This window comes from Triticum urartu, chromosome 2 (genome assembly GCF_003073215.2).
Source record: "Triticum urartu cultivar G1812 chromosome 2, Tu2.1, whole genome shotgun sequence".
Classification (NCBI taxonomy): domain Eukaryota; kingdom Viridiplantae; phylum Streptophyta; class Magnoliopsida; order Poales; family Poaceae; genus Triticum; species Triticum urartu.
In genome coordinates, this window is record NC_053023.1 from 668,636,350 (window position 1) to 668,654,042 (window position 17,693).

General features: G+C 47.1%; 1 long non-coding RNA gene across 1 annotated transcript; it reads right to left on the reverse strand.

Annotated features, from left to right (window-relative positions):
- Positions 1-1,153: 1,153 nt before the first annotated feature.
- LOC125533984 lies at positions 1,154-2,424 on the reverse strand. Its single transcript, XR_007294391.1, has 2 exons — positions 1,606-2,424; positions 1,154-1,475 (listed from the first exon to the last, which is right to left on the reverse strand). It is a non-coding gene; the product is annotated as an uncharacterized LOC125533984 (long non-coding RNA).
- Positions 2,425-17,693: the final 15,269 nt, after the last annotated feature.

The window sequence follows — 17,693 nt, forward strand, 5'->3', positions numbered from 1 at the left end:
TTCGCTAACGGAGCTCACGAGATTTCTGTTGAGTTTTGTATTGTGAAGTTTTCATGTTTTGGGTGAAATCTTTTGATGGATTTACTACAAAAAAAAGACACATCCGTGACATTTTGGGCCAAACGAATTTTTTTTCTGTCATACATATGACACTTCTATGACGATAATTGTGACAAAACCCGGTATCATCATAGATGTGGTGGGCTCCTACTTCTATGACAAAAAATCATGACAGAAAATGGGCTTTTCGTCCTGGGCGGGCCGGAGACGCAGCTGCATGACATTCTTTGGGCCGTCCATGACGGAAAATCCCGTGGTAGAAGTGAGGGCGAGGAAAATTTCGGGGAGTTCCCGGTTACGGTGGGAGGTCGGGGGCCGAGCGATGCGCGTTTCTCTCGTACACGTACGCGCGTGTGTGCGAGGCGTTGGCTCTAACTGAACCCGAGCGAGGCGTTGGTCTTTAACTAAAACCGAGCGATTGCACTGCAGGCTACGCGTTACTGAACCTGAGCGATCGATGGCTGTTAACTGAACCCGATCGAGCAATTCCTTCGCTACCGCTGCTAACTGAAGCCGATCGATGCTGCCTCTGGGATGAATAGTGAGCGTTGCGGGGGGCACTACAAGAAATATGTCAACTTGTGACCACCACTATTGGTCACTGAAATGTCATGGTTTTTCATTTGCGACCTTTTTGTGACCAAAAACAGAAGGTCAAAAGCTGGCGGTCATAAACTGACTATAGCGACCTTCTCTGTGAGAAGGTCGTAGACGTTTACGACCAAAATAAGCCTACTGTTGTGTTTTGGTCACTAGCTGTCTGACCAGGCCACGTAGGCATCCAGCATGGCAAGCTGATGTGGCACAAGATTCAGCCCAGTCCGATTCAGCGTTTTACATGGGCCGAGCCCATTAATTCAGCCTTTTAGGATTTTTTTGCTTGATGTTTTGGGCCTTTTCTATAATGGGCTTTTACCTTCCACATAGTTTGTTTGCTTTTTGTTTCTGTTTTCTATTTGAGTCGAGGCCTGCTTATAATACTTCTGAATAGCTTTTCAGCCCAGGTTATTTTGGGCCATGGCATCTTAATAGTATGAGTATATTTGGGCCGTGGCCACTACCAGGTCTAGTAAGAACAATTTTTTCTAGAGAATTTAATGTTCAAGTAAAATGTACACAAGACATTACAGGGAAATAGCACATACAACAGCAGATAAATTTTCGTTTCACTCCTACTACAGCTCACTACAACATAGACAGTACATGACACTTCATCCTTCAATTTTTTGCCAGGCACTAGACGAGTACATCTCACTTCAAATAAACAGTACTGTTCTCGGAAGCAAAATACACCACCACACGCCATGGTGCACCATCTTACTCGATCTGGCCTCAAGGAACTAGCAGCGCTGCTTGCTCCTTTGGCCCAGAGCTCCTTGCTGTAGAGGATGGCTGAAACTCGGATGCGGAGCTCCCTGCACATGACATATTGTGTCAATGCTTGCAGCAACAGAAAGAACTCACATACCATAGAACTTGCACAGTAATGTATCAACCACCAAACAGTATGAAGCAAAAACAAACAAGAGGGGGAGGAGTTTATACTTGATCTTCTTGAGCCTCTCCTTAAGCAAAAGCATCATCCAAGGTAATCGTCTAAACAAGAACACTGCTTAAGATTCTGGAAATGGACCAACACAGTAGTAGTGAAGCTATGCGGGGATCTTTGTGAAGCAGTTTATCGCTTCTTGGAGACACCAACAGTCTTTCCTCTCCTGCCCCAGTAGTGATGCAGACCACGATGGTTCCTGGGAAAGAGAGCAAGGTTTCAAGCATAAGTGATCGCTCATACATCTATGCACTAAGGAAAAATGCTACTGCTGCAACAGTGAAGTTTTAAGGAATCAGCCATCAGGCATCAGCATACATCTATTGGAAATAGAGCATTGATATACAGATCAGCTGTGTCACATACAAGGTACACTAGAAAGGTATAAATGAATACATTGACAATCATCAATACCAGATTGCAAGACATAACAATTATGTACCTAAGAAAGTCGACAATGGCATATGGCAGGATATGAAATCGGATACAAGTAATAGACAAACTAGTTCCAACAGATTGACTGAATTGAACTGGTATATAACCAAGTTAGAGCTGGCAGAAGTTGCAGGTAAATACACATCCATAGAGCTAACGGTAGCAAAAGATGACTTCGGTCTCTGCTTGACTAATGAATCAGTACATCTTCAAGCGAAAAATCATGAAGATCACACTACGATGTCCCTAACAACAGTAGAAGCTCAGATGTGTGACAATATTTCGTAATATACAAGCCTCAGCTACAACTTTCTGCTTAACATGCAAATAAAAATCAGCCACTTATTGCTTATTTCATGCTTCAATTTTTATTTTCAGTTTTGTTATAATAATCTGTATGCATAGGTACAGTCCTATACTTGTTTGGGAAGTCAAGATATTCATGTCAATAATTATATAGAGCCTCTTGACTGGCGACGTACACGTCTAGGTAAACTATCCAGCAGCGCGTAGTAGAGCACCTGCACCGTACATCCACACATATACGAATCATTCGACAAGCCAATCAACAAGAAAGGAGATCGAGATTTCAAAGTGGGGAGGAAGCAGCTAACCGTCCAAAGAAGATGGACCAGTTATAGATGGAGAGGTAGGCACGCTTGAGTGTGGATGCCATCGCTGCTGCCGTCATCTGGATCGGGGTGTCAGGGAGGAAGCAATCCGAAGCAAGAAGAACTGAGAAAAATGAAAAGTATCAGCAGCCAGAAGCATGTAGGCAACAGTACTGGATAATCTGTTGCTGCATATAAATACTGAATTACAACAACAGACATGCTTTGAAAACTACATTACATATTACAACAGCATAATAAAAATGTACTCAAATATATTCACAGAAGCACACAGACCATATATTAGTCCTTTCACAATTGGAGTAAGAAATGCAAGGATAGTTATAACTTGGAAGTTTCGCATTAATAGCCTAATAACAAATTTCAAATAAAAACAGTATTAGTTCTAATATTATATGCCAAAGTAGAAAAGAAAGCCTCGCAGTTCTCTCAGTTATCACAAAAGTAATATGCCACTTTGATCCAAGCTTAAGTGGGCAGAAAAGAGACAGCATGGATCACATATGATATGTGCTAGCCACAGAGGCAAGCTCACAGAAACAAACAAAGGGCCTGGTAGAATATGATGATACGGTTGTTCTCAGGCGAGGAAATAAAAAATTCAATAACATAAGCTAATTTCAGGGACCATAATGGCGCTGCATCAAGTGCAATTCAATTTCATGCCTGCATCAGATGAAATGAAGCAATAGCAAAGCTACGATTCACCTTAAACTATTCCTACTTAATTACTTATGCCAAGTGACAGGACATCTAGAGGAATGAACAGACTTGTCACACAGCGAGCTCCATAATGGAAAGAAGCCAACACAAAAAACTGAGTCTTCTTAGTGAATCAACTCATTACTGAATCTTCTCAGTGAATCAACTAGTACTACAACCAAATTCAGTGAATTAAGCTACTCCATTTTGAAGTACTGCTCGAGTGCTCAAACATGAAGATATACAAGTACTACAGGTTTCTCGAAGGCGTAGAATCGACCTAGCGTGTCACAAGAGACATATTAGTACATTTTGTTGGTGAGGCAAGGAAACATATAGCACTATGTACCGCATCTAGAGAATTATGCCCAGTTCACTTCATTTGGAGTTAATAAACTCGATAACTGTCACTGGCAGTAAGACACCACTACTACAAGAACTATTGTAGTAGTTGAGGAAGAAGATTATAGTACAGTACTACTACACATGTGTACTAACTAGTAATAGGATACACACAAGTAACTAGGAGTAGTAGTAGAAGGGACCTAGATAATACCCAAGACACGTACTGCTAGTAAATTGTTGTTATGGGTGAGACAAGAGAGCAGGTGGTACTCTGTGGTGCTGCTAGGAAGGGAATTATGGCCACTCAAAATAAATTAACAGTGAGTAGTCGATGGAGTGTCACTAGCAGCAAGATAGCACTACTCTTCTAGTACTCCAGCAAGAAGAATAAAGTATATAATACACATGCAAGGCATTTAGCTGGAGAATACATAACCAGGATTAGAAAAACAGGGCATAAATGGGTAGTTTGGCATTTGCTATGCTGTACAACATTGGGCTGCTGAATTTAGTTACTTATGCAGAATCTTCCCTGATTCGAGTAAACTTATTGTTATGGCTCTAAAGAGGTTAGCGCAGCCAACTCCATCTGGTTGGGCTGATGGCTTGGCAGCGGAGCTGCTTGCATGTTCTTCTGGAAGCTCATGCCCTTGAGGTCCACTCGCGGACGGCGGGGTCGATCACGTCCTTGTACACCTTGTCCTGCCCTTGCACATACACCTCCTGCACCGACCCACACACACATTCATTCATTCATTCATTCAGCAGCATCACCAAGTGTATGCATGCGTATGGAGCAGAGCAGAGGAGAGGATTCATGGAGGAGTACCTGCCATCCGAATGGGTAGACGAAGGAGTAGCCGGCCTTCTTGTCGATGACCGGCATGAACTTGCCGTCCGCCGCCGTGACTATGCAGTACCTTTGTTGGGGCTAGCTGGCGCCATGGCCCTGACGGTGGCGGAGAGCAGCCTCCGCGCCGGCGTCTTGGCGGTCGGGGAAGGGAGGCCGAGGCCATGGCCGTGGAGGGAACTCGTCGCCGGTGAGCACGATGGAGTGCAGGCACTTGGCCCTGTCCTCCTCATCCAGCGGGTACGGCAGGGACGCGCCCGCGAGGGCGTACAGGTCAGCGAAGATGTAGGCCCCAGCGACGCCGGCCTCGGCAGCGACCTTGCGGAGCGAGCCGCCGGTGCGGGAGGAGTTGAGGCGGCCGAGGTCAAGCCCGGAGATGATCCCCGACGGCGCCGCCTCGAGGGCCTGCCGGTGCGCGCGCACGGAGGGTCGCGCTGGTGCGCCCTGCCCGCCCGCCGCCTCGTCTACGTGCAACGGTGGTTGGATCTGGATGGGGATGGCCGTGTGGCTGTGGTGTAGCGAGTAGAGGTGGCGGAGGCGATGGGGAAAAGGGAGCGTGAGCGGTAGCGGCGAAGGGGATAAGCGTACAGCGCCATGGCGGGCCGGCGAGGAAGGGGCGGAGGCGGCGGCAAGGTTCTTGGCCGGAGAAGGGGAGGAGGGGAAAGGTGGGAGGAAATCTATGGGCTGGTTGCGGCGGGCGGGCGATGATTTTGCACTAGAGGTAGATAGAACTAGAGGAGATGGGGATGAGGTGGGAGGGAAGCGGAGAGGAGGGGGAGAGGCCGTCGGCGGCAAGGTTTGGGAGGGAGGCGAGGGGGGGATGGGATCGGGGTGGGTGGCGGCGGCGATGTGGGAGACGAGGGGAGCGAGATCTGGATCGAGCAAGGAGAGGGGAGCTGCTAGGGTTTGGGTTGGGTTGGTTTGAGAGGGGACCTGAGAGACGTTGGATCCATCGGATGTGGACGGTCCAGATCGGCTAAGGGGGGTGATCCGCGTGAAGAGCTCTGATTGGTTCAGAAAAATTATGATTTAGAATAGTTTCTATGTACTAAAACTAGGAGGGTTTTGTGAAGCAACCATCAAAAATATTTTGCAAAATGGCACAACTAAAATTTTCTATCAATTTAGAGCATATTTTATGGATGATAGCCAGTTTGCATGCAATTTTTTAATCTTTGTAGCTATTTTTAATCATTATTCGAGTGCCCAAAATGAGTTTTTTTGTGAAGGGCCTACCAAATAATTGTTGAAAAATTGTACCAAATCATTTTTCTAAAATACTAGGACATATTTAAACCACAATTTACCAAATTGTTGGGTGTCAGAAGTTTTGATCCACCTCTGGTGAAAAAGACAAATTTCCGCCGATTCAACTGGTAGCGGGTCAAATTTGAACTACAGCTCCCTCATAGTTTGCTCTTTATTTTTTCAAAAAATTATTTCTAGGTACATCAGTATCTATTTAATTAGATAAACACAAAAAGTTTTCCAAGATTCAACAACTAGCTAGGAACAGTCATGCCCGCCGTTTTGACCGCATTTTGAAACAGGCATAAAAAATTCAAAAAAAATCAAAAAATTGGAAAACCTTCGCGTTGTATCATTATATGTGATCAAGTTATCAGGAAAAATAATAAACTTGTAATACGACAATTATTTTAAAAAAGTGTTCTCAGAAATGAGCTATCATGTGTGAAGATTCATGGCTTTCAACCTGAATGCTCAATCTTATGGCCACATTCATGGCATAGTTTGTTTAAATGATCTAATATTGTGCACAAGGATGCATATTGGAATGGCAAACAATGTTGACTAACGAAGTTTTCTTCTTCTTTGCATGGAAAATTCATTTTCCATTTTCCGAGTGCCTGAAATGAGTTTTTTTTGAAGGGCCTACCAAATAATTGTTGCAAAATTGTACAAAATCAATTTTCTAAAATACTAGGACATATTTAAACCACAATTTACCAAATTTTTGGGTGTGAGAAGCTTTGGTGCACCTCTGGTGAAAAAGACAAATTTCCGCCGATTCAGTTGGAAGCGTGTCAAATTTTAACTGTAGCTGCCTCATAGTTTGCTCTTTATTTTTTCAATAATCATTTCTAGGTACATAAGTATCTATTTAATCAGAGAAACATCAAAGTTTTCCAAGATTCAACCACTAGCTAGGAATGGTCAAGCCCGCCGTTTTGACCGCATTTTGAAACGGGCATAAAAATTCAAAAAAAATCAAAAAATTGGAAAACCTTCGCATTGTGTCATTATATGTGGCCAAGTTCCCAGGAAAAATAATAAACTTGTAATACGGCAATTATTTTTAAAAAGTGTTCTCAGAAACGAGCTATCAAGCGTGAAGATTCATGGCTTTCAAGCCAAATGATCAATCTTATGGCCACATTCATGGCATAGTTTGTTCAAATGATCTCATATTGTGCACAATGGTGCATCTTGGAATTTCAAACAATGTTGCCTAAGGGAGTTTTCATTTTCTTTGCACGGAAAGTTCATTTTCCATTTTTCGAGTGCCCGAAAAGAGGTTTTTTTGTGAAGGACCTACCATATATTTGTTGCGAAATTGTACCATATCAATTCTCTGAAATACTAGGACATATGTAATGCACAATTGACCAAATGGTTGGGTGTAAAAAAATTTGATCCACCTCTCGTGAAAAAGACAAATTTCCACCGATTCAGGTGGAAGCGGGTCAAATTTGAACTGTAGCTACCTCGTAGTTTGCTCTTTATTTTTTCCAAAAATCATTTCTAGGTACATAAGTATCTATTTAATCAGAGGAACACCAAAAAAAATTTCAAGATTCAACCACTAGCTAGGAACGGTTATTCCCGCCATTTTGACCGCATTTTGAAACGGGCATAAAAATTCAAAAAAAAATCAAAAAATGGAAAACCTTCGCATTGTTTCATTATATGTGGCCAAGTTCCCAGGAAAAATAACAAACTTGTAATACTGCAATTATTTTTAAAAAGTGTTCTCAGAAACGAGATATCATGCGTGAAGATTCATGGCTTTCAAGCCAAATGATCAATCTTATGGCCACATTCATGGCATGGTTTGTTCAAATGATCTCATATTGTGCACAAGGGTACATCTTGGAATTCCAAACAATGTTGCCTAAGGAAGTTTTCATTTTCTTTGGACGAAAAAACCATTTTCCATTTTTCGAGTGCCCAAAAGGAGGTTTTTTTGTGAAGGATCTCGCAAATAATTGTTGCAAAATTGTACCAAATCAATTTTCTAAAATACTAGGACATATTTAATGCACAATTGACAAAATGGTTGGGTGTAAAAAGTTTTGATCCACCTCTCGTGAAAAAGAAAAATTTCCGCCGATTCAGTTGGAAGCGGGTCAAATTTGAACTGCAGCTGCCTCATAGTTTGCTATTTATTTTTTCCAAAAATCATTTCTTACATAAGTACCTATTTAATCATAAATACATGGTTTGGTGGCGATACGTCGAGGTTTGGGCGGTGGACGAGGGCCCCAACTCTAGAGCGCGTAAACTCGCATGCCCGCCGCATGGTCACCGCGTGACCATGGTGTTTCCATGTGTTCTGGGCGGCCTAGGCATGTCTTGTGGGTTGGGCACTCCCCAGTTAGGTGCTAGGAAGAAAATTACAACATAAGATTCTCACGAGGAGACCGATCGATGCTCAAACATGAATTAGCAGCCAAGTGTTTGATTAGCGGTACGGGAAATGTACATGGCTAATGGGCGTGAGTTTTGGATGAGGATGATCAGTTACTAAGAAGATCGTCTTCACAAATTTTTAGCTCAAAAGGAGGAGCCTAGGTGGTTCTTGCTTTGCAAGCTACCACACTGGACATAAATACGAATGTTGAAGCTAGGCTCAAAATAATGAATGGATTGAGCTGGCATTTGGTGGAGGATGGTTATTTGGGCATAGGAAAACACTCTAGAAAATGGATACTATTTGGACATGTCAAAGTGGTACTTCCTTCACAAACTGTTGTTCTGAACAGAATAGGAAAATGAATATTTTTGAATTATTTTTGAACTAGGCAAGGAAGGTTTTTTCATATTTGACGAATATATGACCCAAAGAATTTATGAGATTTTTTTGGGAATTTTGGGAATGACAGAAATATAGGTTGCTTCACAACCTAGGGCAACAACTGCCACATGGACATGACACATAGCCAAAACTGATGAGGTGGCGCCTAGTCATAGCAACCCACCACAATTTATAAGGCTATGACCATCTATATTGGTCGTTAACAACTAGAAATAAGGCAGCGGACTAGCACTGTTTGCTTTATGACCATTTCATGTAAGGAAATAACGACCTTTCTGACCAAAATGGTCGCAATGGTTTAGGGTTTAGAGCCCCCCGAACAGCTTTTGACCAATTGGTCTGAAATGGTCATATATTTATGACCAATTCTTCGAGGGTCACTAACAGAAGGTCATAAGTTGACATATTTCTTGTAGTGGGGTTTGGATGAACAATGAGCGGTGGCGTTGCCTCTGGATGAACAGGACCCCGTGGTGTGGTGGAGGGCTGGATGAACAGTAGACGGTGGAGGGGTGCCCGTGGAGGGGTGGTTGAGTAGGACTGTCGGTGTCAAAACCGGCGGATCTCGGGTAGGGGGTCCCGAACTATGCGTCAAGGCCGGATGGTAACAGGAGACAAGGGACACGATGTTTTTACCCAGGTTCGGGCCCTCTCGATGGAGGTAATACCCTACTCCTGCTTGATTAATATTGATGATATGGGTAGTACAAGAGTAGATCTACCACGAGATCAAGGAGGCTAAACCCTAGAAGCTAGCCTATGGTATGAATGTTGTATGATGGAGTTGTCCTACGGACTAGAACCCTCCGGTTTATATAGACACCGGATAGGGTTAGGGTTACACAGAGTCGGTTACATTGGTAGGAGATCTTGAATATCCGCATCGCCAAGCTTGCCTTCTACGCCAAGGAAAGTCCCATCCGGACACGGGATGAAGTCTTCAATCTTGTATCTTCATAGTCCTGGAGTCCGGCTGAAGGTATAGTCCGGCTACCCGAACACCCCCTAATCCAGGACTCCCTCAGTAGCCCCTGAACCAGGCTTCAATGACGACGAGTCCGACGCGCAGATTGTCTTCAGCATTGCAAGGCAGGTTCCTCCTCCAAATCCTTCATGGAAGATTGTAAACACCAAAAGTAGTGTCCAGCTCTGCAAAATAAGTTTCCACGTATTGCCATAGAGAGAATAATATTAACACAAATCAAATCTGCTGACGTATTCCGCAGTGCGTCATCACACCACGGCCAAGTCCTTTACTCGAATCATTTTTACTTTTCCACCTCAGCACGTTTTGCGAGGCGGTTTCCTTGGCACGTCTTGTCAAAGCAGATATCGTGTGCCCTTTTTACGGGATTCTCATCAATATGGACGTGGGTAACCCAATCGTGCCCGTTAGCACGTTTCCTCGATTAAAGGCGAGTCCCAAACGGTTACGGGGAGGGCTCTTGGTATTCGACCTCTTATAAAGAGACCAAGGCCTTACTCCTTTTTTTAAATCTCAAACGAGTTCGCCTGTCGCCTCGAGTTCCAACACCCTAGGCTTCAGATTCTGGGCGCTTCGGACCTTCGACAATGTCCGGTTCTGACCTCCAAGGCCGATGGATGCCCTCCTCCGTCACGGAGGAGGACGTGCTAAAGTTGAGAGAGGCTAAGTTCTTGACCGGCGAAATTTCGCATAGGTTGCCTGCTCAAGGGCAGGTCATTCCCAATCCCTAGCCCGGTGAGAGCGTGGTATTCATATCTCACTTCCTTCGGGGGTTAGGCTTCCCAATGGATCCCTTCGTGAGGGGGCTGCTGTTTTATTACAGGCTGGAATTCCACGACTTAGCTCCGGAGTCCATCCTCCATATCTCCTTATTCATTGTCGTGTGTGAAGCGTTCCTCCGTGTTACCCCTCACTTCGGATTATGGCTCAAGACCTTTAAAGTGGAGCCGAAGGTGATCGAGGGACAGCACACAGAGTGCGGAGGCGCTGTCATAAGCAAAAATGCTGATGCTCCATGGCCCGAGGGCTCTTTTCAAGAGGAGCTAGGCTTGTGGCAACGAGAGTGGTTTTATATCACCGCTCCCCGGGGCACCAAGTGGGTGGCGCCTCCTGCCTTTCGCTCGGGTCCCCCACCACGGCTAGCGTCATGGGTCAACAAAGGGTTAGATTGGGGGTTACCCAAAGACGTGCCCTTGTTGCAGGGCCGCATTAAGGATCTCTTGGAAGGAGACCTCAGCCTGGTCAAGGTGACATAGGTCATGCTGATTCACCGAATACTGCCCGGCAAACGTCGCTCCCTTCGCCTGTGGGAGTTTAATCCGGAGGGACCGCGAGCTCTCCAGAGTTTCATGGGCGCAACGCCCGCAGAGATGTATAAGATGTTCTTCGGATCACAAGAAATGTGTCGGGATTTAACCGAGGATGCAGGCCTAAGCTGCAATCGCCCGGATACTCAAGTAAGTAATCTTGTGCCCGGACCTGGTATCCGTATAATTGTCATAAATTTGCCCCTAAAAGAGCTGTCCTTTTAAACAGGAGTGGATAGCGAAGGCAAAGCTGATCAGGTGTCCGGCTCCCCTTCCCGAAACCAGGTCGGATCCTGTGCTTGTCAGGATGTTGAAGATAATGCCTCTGGAGGGAAGCAAGGGGGAGGACAAGGAAACTATGGCCTCCTCGAAGGAAGCTGCTCCGAAGGGAGGAACCGACAATTCCTCTCCTAAGGGGAAGAAGAGGGCCGCCTCTGACAACCCGGAGACCATGGCCTCGAAGCGGGGGAAAAAATCCTCGTCAGAGGGTCCAACGCCGGGGAGTTCCTTGGCCGAACTACGCCCTCAAAGGGATCAGCCCTCCAGCGAGCCGTAAGTAGAGAAAGATTTTCCTTTCGAGGGGTGAGAGAAATCCTTGATTTATATCCGAGAAGACTAACCGAAATTTTACCTTGTAGCTCGGACCTCAGCCCTTCTCAGCAGAGCTCGTCTTCGGGGGATCTTCTTCCGGAGATGATGGAGAGCAGGACGCCTCCCCCTGCCGTGCCGCCTAGCGAGGCGGGCGACCCTGAGGTGTCGTTGCGGAGGGTTTCTCCGAATCCAGCAGGGGCGGAAGATAGCCATGTGGCCCCCCGAGGTTCTCCGCGTCCGGCCTTCGAAAGAGGTTATGGGATAAGTCCGGCACCGTCAGGTGCTCAGCCGGAGGAGCTAAAGATTCTGCTGGGGCGAGCTTCTATCTCATCGGAGCACCGTGCATTGATGGGCACGGTGATTGAAAGGATCTCGTCCGCAGAAAGCGGATTGTATGAGGCCGTCAAAAGTTTACTGATGGGTTTTGAGGTACGTTAGATAATGTACACTTTTGTCAGGTGCGCATAATTAAGATGCGCCCTGTGTAGATAGTAGCCCCTGAGACTCTGTGCGTCGTCAAGAAATGACGGCACACAGAGGATCATAATCCCAGGTCTAAGATGTCGCCTTTGAATGTAGGCGGCAGATTGTCCGGAATTGAGCCGGATTGATGATTTTGCCGAACTAAAGCGGCAACTTGACGTGGCAGATGCCGACATCGCGCTTGCCAACAAGCGGCTTGATGAGGCTCAAGGTATGTAATTCGTCGGGCGGCATCTGGTAAGAGGAGCTTTGTGCCAGTATCTCATAATGTGTGTGCTTGACGTAGATGGTGCGGCCGCCGTGGAAAGTCTTAGGGCAGAACTTGCCCGAGCTAAGGAACAAGCCAGAAAAAGCGATGCGGCTGCCGCGAAAGCCCTTGAAGAGCTGAGAGCCGAACAGGCTGCTTACTGAGATGGCCGAAAAGTTGAAGAGCGCTGCAGACCGTTGCAAACTTCTTGAGGAAGAAGACCGGGCGAGACAGACGGACTTAGAGAAGGCCGTTGCCGATGCCAAGGATGCTCGCTCTGCGATGAGAGCTGCGAAGGAGGAGCTGCGTCAGGTCGAACAGATTGCGGCTGGAAAGCCCTTTATGCTGTGGAGGAAGTTTTGTGATCCGAAGTTTGCTCCGTTGTACCGGATGTGGAGTGTGGAGGACACCTATCTGGATTTGGCAGCAAGTGCCGCTGATGCAACCGAACACTTTCGAGATCAAAAAGATCGCGAAGTGGAAAAGCTTTTCTGGTCGCAGTTTCACAATCCAGAGCGTCCACTGGCAGTGGACGATCGTTTGGCTCAATGGGCCGAACTGAATAGGTTGTCCGGACTCGCCATGAAGTATGTCGTGGGACATCTGTGGCCGGGGAGATCGGAGCCGAAGAGTTATTTCGGCTTGGTGCAGCAATTCCTTGACGTGGTGCCGCGTATTGATGTGATGAAGAGGTCAGCATGCATAGAGGGCGCACGGATGGCTCTTGCCCGTGTCAAAACATACTGGGCAGAGATGGAGACCACCGTTGTTGCGTCCCGAGACTCGGACAAAAGCCGAGTACCCTCCGAGCACTATTTTCAGGAAGTCCTTGAAGGCGCTCGTGTAATAGAGACGCAGTGCTCGAAGGATGCTATGTTATGATAGCGTATGTAATTATAAAGTAATATTTTGATAGATTGTAGTGGAATTTTATACTTGTGCCTTCAAGTATTGGGAACACCTCCTGTGCGGCCGTTTTAATATATATATATATACAAAATCTGAAAGATGGCAGTCGTTGGCTTCAGCCCCCACGCACATAGTGCGGGGGTGCTCGCAGAAGACGCATTTTCACACTTAACCCAACGTCTTGGTCCTACAAAGGAGGTGATAGCGCAGCGGGCCAGGCAACCGGACTATAATGCTTTAACACTTTCACTTAGCCATAGGAGCTTGACAGTGGGACTATTTAGGTAGCCCCTTGGTGGCGACTGCGCTCGCCCGAGTTCGGGGCGCGTATGTGCCTGGCCGGGAAACGGCCCTTCGTTAAAGTGGAGGAATCCTATAGATTCCGATAGGTCATCAAATGGCTGACCAGTCTCACGCTACATCATGACAGTCAGTTTTCGGCTTTCTCTACTGAGGTGCTCGCCCGGCCGAACCGGGGCACAATCGCAGTAGTTCTCCTGGTGCTACCTTAGCCGATAGAGCGGAACATAAGGTAGCCGAACTCAGGAGCCGGGTAACCCAACATTTGACCAAAGACATGATTCAAAGCTGATGCATATAATGCCAAAACTCGCGAGCCGAACACTCCCTAAGGTGTTCGGTCTTTATGAGTGCGGGAAAAACAACACTCTTTATTGAAAAGCCCCTAGTGTCCAGGTACGCGCAAAAATTCGACGTGGCCACATGCCAAGACGCTAGCCTCCTTCTTGGTTATATCGGAGAAAACCAGGGGATATGTAGCAACGAGAGACAGTAAAAAAGGTTTACGCAGGGTCTTAATCTAAAAAGAATCCTTAGGACGGGTCCCTACTGCACGTCTATGCCTGTGTCTCCGTTGTGCCGTATCCTGGATGGGCGCCGCACGACGTTCATCTGTAAAAGAGAGGAACTGAATTGAAAATGGGTCGTGCCAAACAAAATTTTAAAATAAACAAAGTATAAAAATGAAATATATAAAATTGAGCTTTATTGTCTCTTATTGTATATGTACGGAGCCCCTTGTGCGGGGGTATATGGCCACTAAGTCTGCATTAATGATAATTTTGTACCAAACTCGTCTATCCGCGTTCGTTGTCTTTAATGACCTATTCCGAAGTTTTTTTTGGCCGGTGAAGCCATTTTACTGTGGGGCTGTCAAAGCGGCCGCACAGTCCTCCGCTTGGGGGAGGCGCATATCAATGCTTCCCCTTCAAAGAGATGATGCCTCGTGGATCGGGCATCTTAAGCGTTAGAGATGCGTAATGCGGTATTGCGTTAAAGCGGGCGAAAGCTTCGCGTCCCAGCAGTGCTTGATAGCGACTTGAGAATGGGACGTCGTGGAAAGTCAGCTTTTCGCGTCAGAAGTTATCGGTAGAGCCGAATATAACTTCGAGCCGGAGAAAACCCATGCAATGGGTGTCCGGACCAGGTGTTACCCCTTGAAAGGAGGTTTTGTTGCGGCGGATTCTTACTGGGTCTATCCCCATGTGATGGATTGTGTCCTGATATATCAGGTTTAGTCCACTGCCGCCGTCCATAAGGACATTTGAAAACTGGAGTCCGCCAATTATTGGATCGAGTATCAAGGCGGTCCAACCTGCGTTCCTGATACTTCTAGAATAATCCAGCTGATCAAAGATGATTGGTTTTGACAACCAGTGGCGGGACCCCCTTGGGATAGGTCGTGTGGTGCGTACCTTTATGGGTGTCGCACGTTTTGTTATGTGAAGTAAGTTCACTGTTTTTACTTCTTGTGGGAAGTTCTTTTGTTTCCTGGTGCTCTGCTTTTGGGGTTCGTCCTCGTCTTCGCTTGGTGTGTCGAGCCCCTTGTGTTCGGCATTGAGTCTGCCGGATTGTTTGAAAATCCAACAATCTCTGTGGGTATGGTTAGCAGGCTTCCCAGGAGTGCTGTGTATTTGACATATCCTGTCCAGGATTTTGTTTAAGTTGGATGGATCATCCCTGTTATCCTGGAGGGGCGCTTTTGTATGATTCTGTCATGAGCCTTTGAATCCGGCGTTAACTGCCGTGCTCTTCGGACTTTTCTCCTTAGTTCGGCGACGGTCCTTGTTGCGTCGCGGTTTTCCGTTTCCATCGCTAGTTTCGGATGTACTTGGGTCGCTAGGGCTGCATCTTGCCAACCAGCTGTCCTCTCCTGCACAAAAGCAGGTCATGAGGCTTGTTAGTGCGGCCATTGTTCTTGGCTTTTCTTGGCCGAGGTGTCTGGCGAGCCATTCGTCTCGGACGTTATGCCTGAAAGCTGCTAAGGCTTCGGCGTCCGGACAGTCGACTATCTGATTCTTTTTAGTGAGGAATCTATTCCAGAATTGCCGAGCTGATTCTCCGGGCTGTTGAGTTATGTGACTAAGATCATCTGCATCCGGAGGGCGGACATAGGTCCCTTGAAAATTTGCTCAGAAAGCATCCTCGAGCTCTTCCCAACTTCCAATTGTGTTTTCAGGAAGGCTTTTAAGCCAATGCCGGGCTGGCCCTTTAAGCTTAAGGGGTAAATATTTTATGGCGTGGAGATCATCTCCTCTAGCCATATGTATGTGGAGGATATAATCCTCTATCCAGACTCCAGGGTCTGTTTTTCCATCATATGCCTCTATGTTTACGGGTTTAAATCCCTCTGGAAATTCATAGTCCAGGAGCTCATCGGTGAAACATAGGGGGTGTGCGGCGCCCCTGTATTTGGGTGTGCCGGATTCTGATGATGGCTTTATTGCATTGCTTACAAGAGCTTGCTTTCTAGGCCCGTAAATGGACCTGACTGGGCCATGATGCGAATCCTTGAGTGGGTCGCATGCCGATTTAAGTGCGGCGCCGCTTGCCATTTTATGCTGGCCATAGGGTCGTCTATCCGACCGTGTGGCTTTCTTGTTTTTTGAATGCGAGGGCTCTAGGGCCTCTTCGTTGAATTCAGGCAGTAGCTTTCTCTTCGGATAGCTTTTAGTGCGGCGACTGTCGCCGTATTTATCTGCGGTGTTGATTACTTTGCTCCATCTGATCCTGAGAGCATCTTCCGCTGTTTTTAGCTTCCGCTTCTACTTTTTCAGGCTGCATGCTGTAGCAATGAGCCTTTTGTGGAGATTCTTCTGCTCCGTGGGTTTATCCGGCGTAAGATCGTCCGGAGTGCCATTTTCGCTGGGGGAGGGATGTTCGGTTTCTCTATCTGTGTTGCCCTGTTCAGACGGTTGCTCTAAGGCCTGCTCGTCGTCTACCGGCTCGTCCTGCTCTATGGCTGGGTTTTTATCGAGGCGGGGCTTGGTTCGGCGTTTACGCCGACGCTTTGATTGCTTTCTGGGGGGTCGATCTCCCGTTCCATCCCCTTTTTCCTCGTTGTCGCTTCCTTTAGGGGTATCCACCATGTACACATCGTGAGATGTGGTGGCTGTCCAATGCCCTATGGGTGTTGGTTCATCTGTATCTCCTGCATCGTCATCCGTGCTGTCGATGTCTTGTGGAGTCGAAGTTGAGCACGTCGTTTAAATTGTCGACAGTGGCTACCAAGTGGGTGGTGGGTGGGCTTTGAATTTCTTCATCGTCCGTATCCCATCCTCGCTGACCGTAATCCGGCCAGGGCTCTCCTGATAAAGAGAGAGACTTTAGAGAATTCAGGATGTCGCCGAAGGGCGAGTGCTAAAAGATGTCCACGGCGGTGAACTCCATTACCGGTGCCCAATCAGATCCGATCGGCAGGGGCACGGAGGGTTCGGAGTCCGGAGAAGAGTCCGGATCCTCGGAGTCACGGGTCATGCAGAGTGCGGGGCTGGTGTTTGGCTCGATCGCCTTTGAGATCGCAGCCCCCGAGGTGACGTCCAACCGATTATCCTCGATCGGCGCAGCTGGCCCCGAATTAAGGGTCAGAGCTGGTGCGTTTGCGGCCTCCAGGGCACTGTTCGGCGGCAGAGCTAGATCATGCCCCACGAGACAGTGCGGCGCGCTTGGCTGTGGCTCAAATCCATCGAAGATCAAATCTCCGCGGATGTCTGCCGTGTAGTTTAGGCTTCCAAACCTGACCTAATGGCCAGGGGCGTAGCTTTCGATCTGCTCCAGGTGGCCAAGCGAATTGGCCCGCAGTGCGAAGCCGCCGAAGACGAAGATCTGTCCGGGGAGAAAAGTCTCACCCTGGACCGCATCGTTATTGATGATCAAAGGAGCCATCGGGCCTAAAGGCGACGACACAGAGGAACTCTCAATGAAAGCACCAATGTCGGTGTCAAAACCGGCGGATCTCGGGTAGGGGGTCCCGAACTGTGCGTCAAGGCCGGATGGTAACAGGAGACAAGGGACACGATGTTTTTACCCAGGTTTGGGCCCTCTCGATGGAGGTAATACCCTACTCCTGCTTGATTAATATTGATGATATGGGTAGTACAAGAGTAGATCTACCACAAGATCAAGGAGGCTAAACCCTAGAAGCTAGCCTATGGTATGAATGTTGTATGATGGAGTTGTCCTACGGACTAGAACCCTCCGGTTTATATAGACACCGGATAGGGTTAGGGCTACACAGAGTC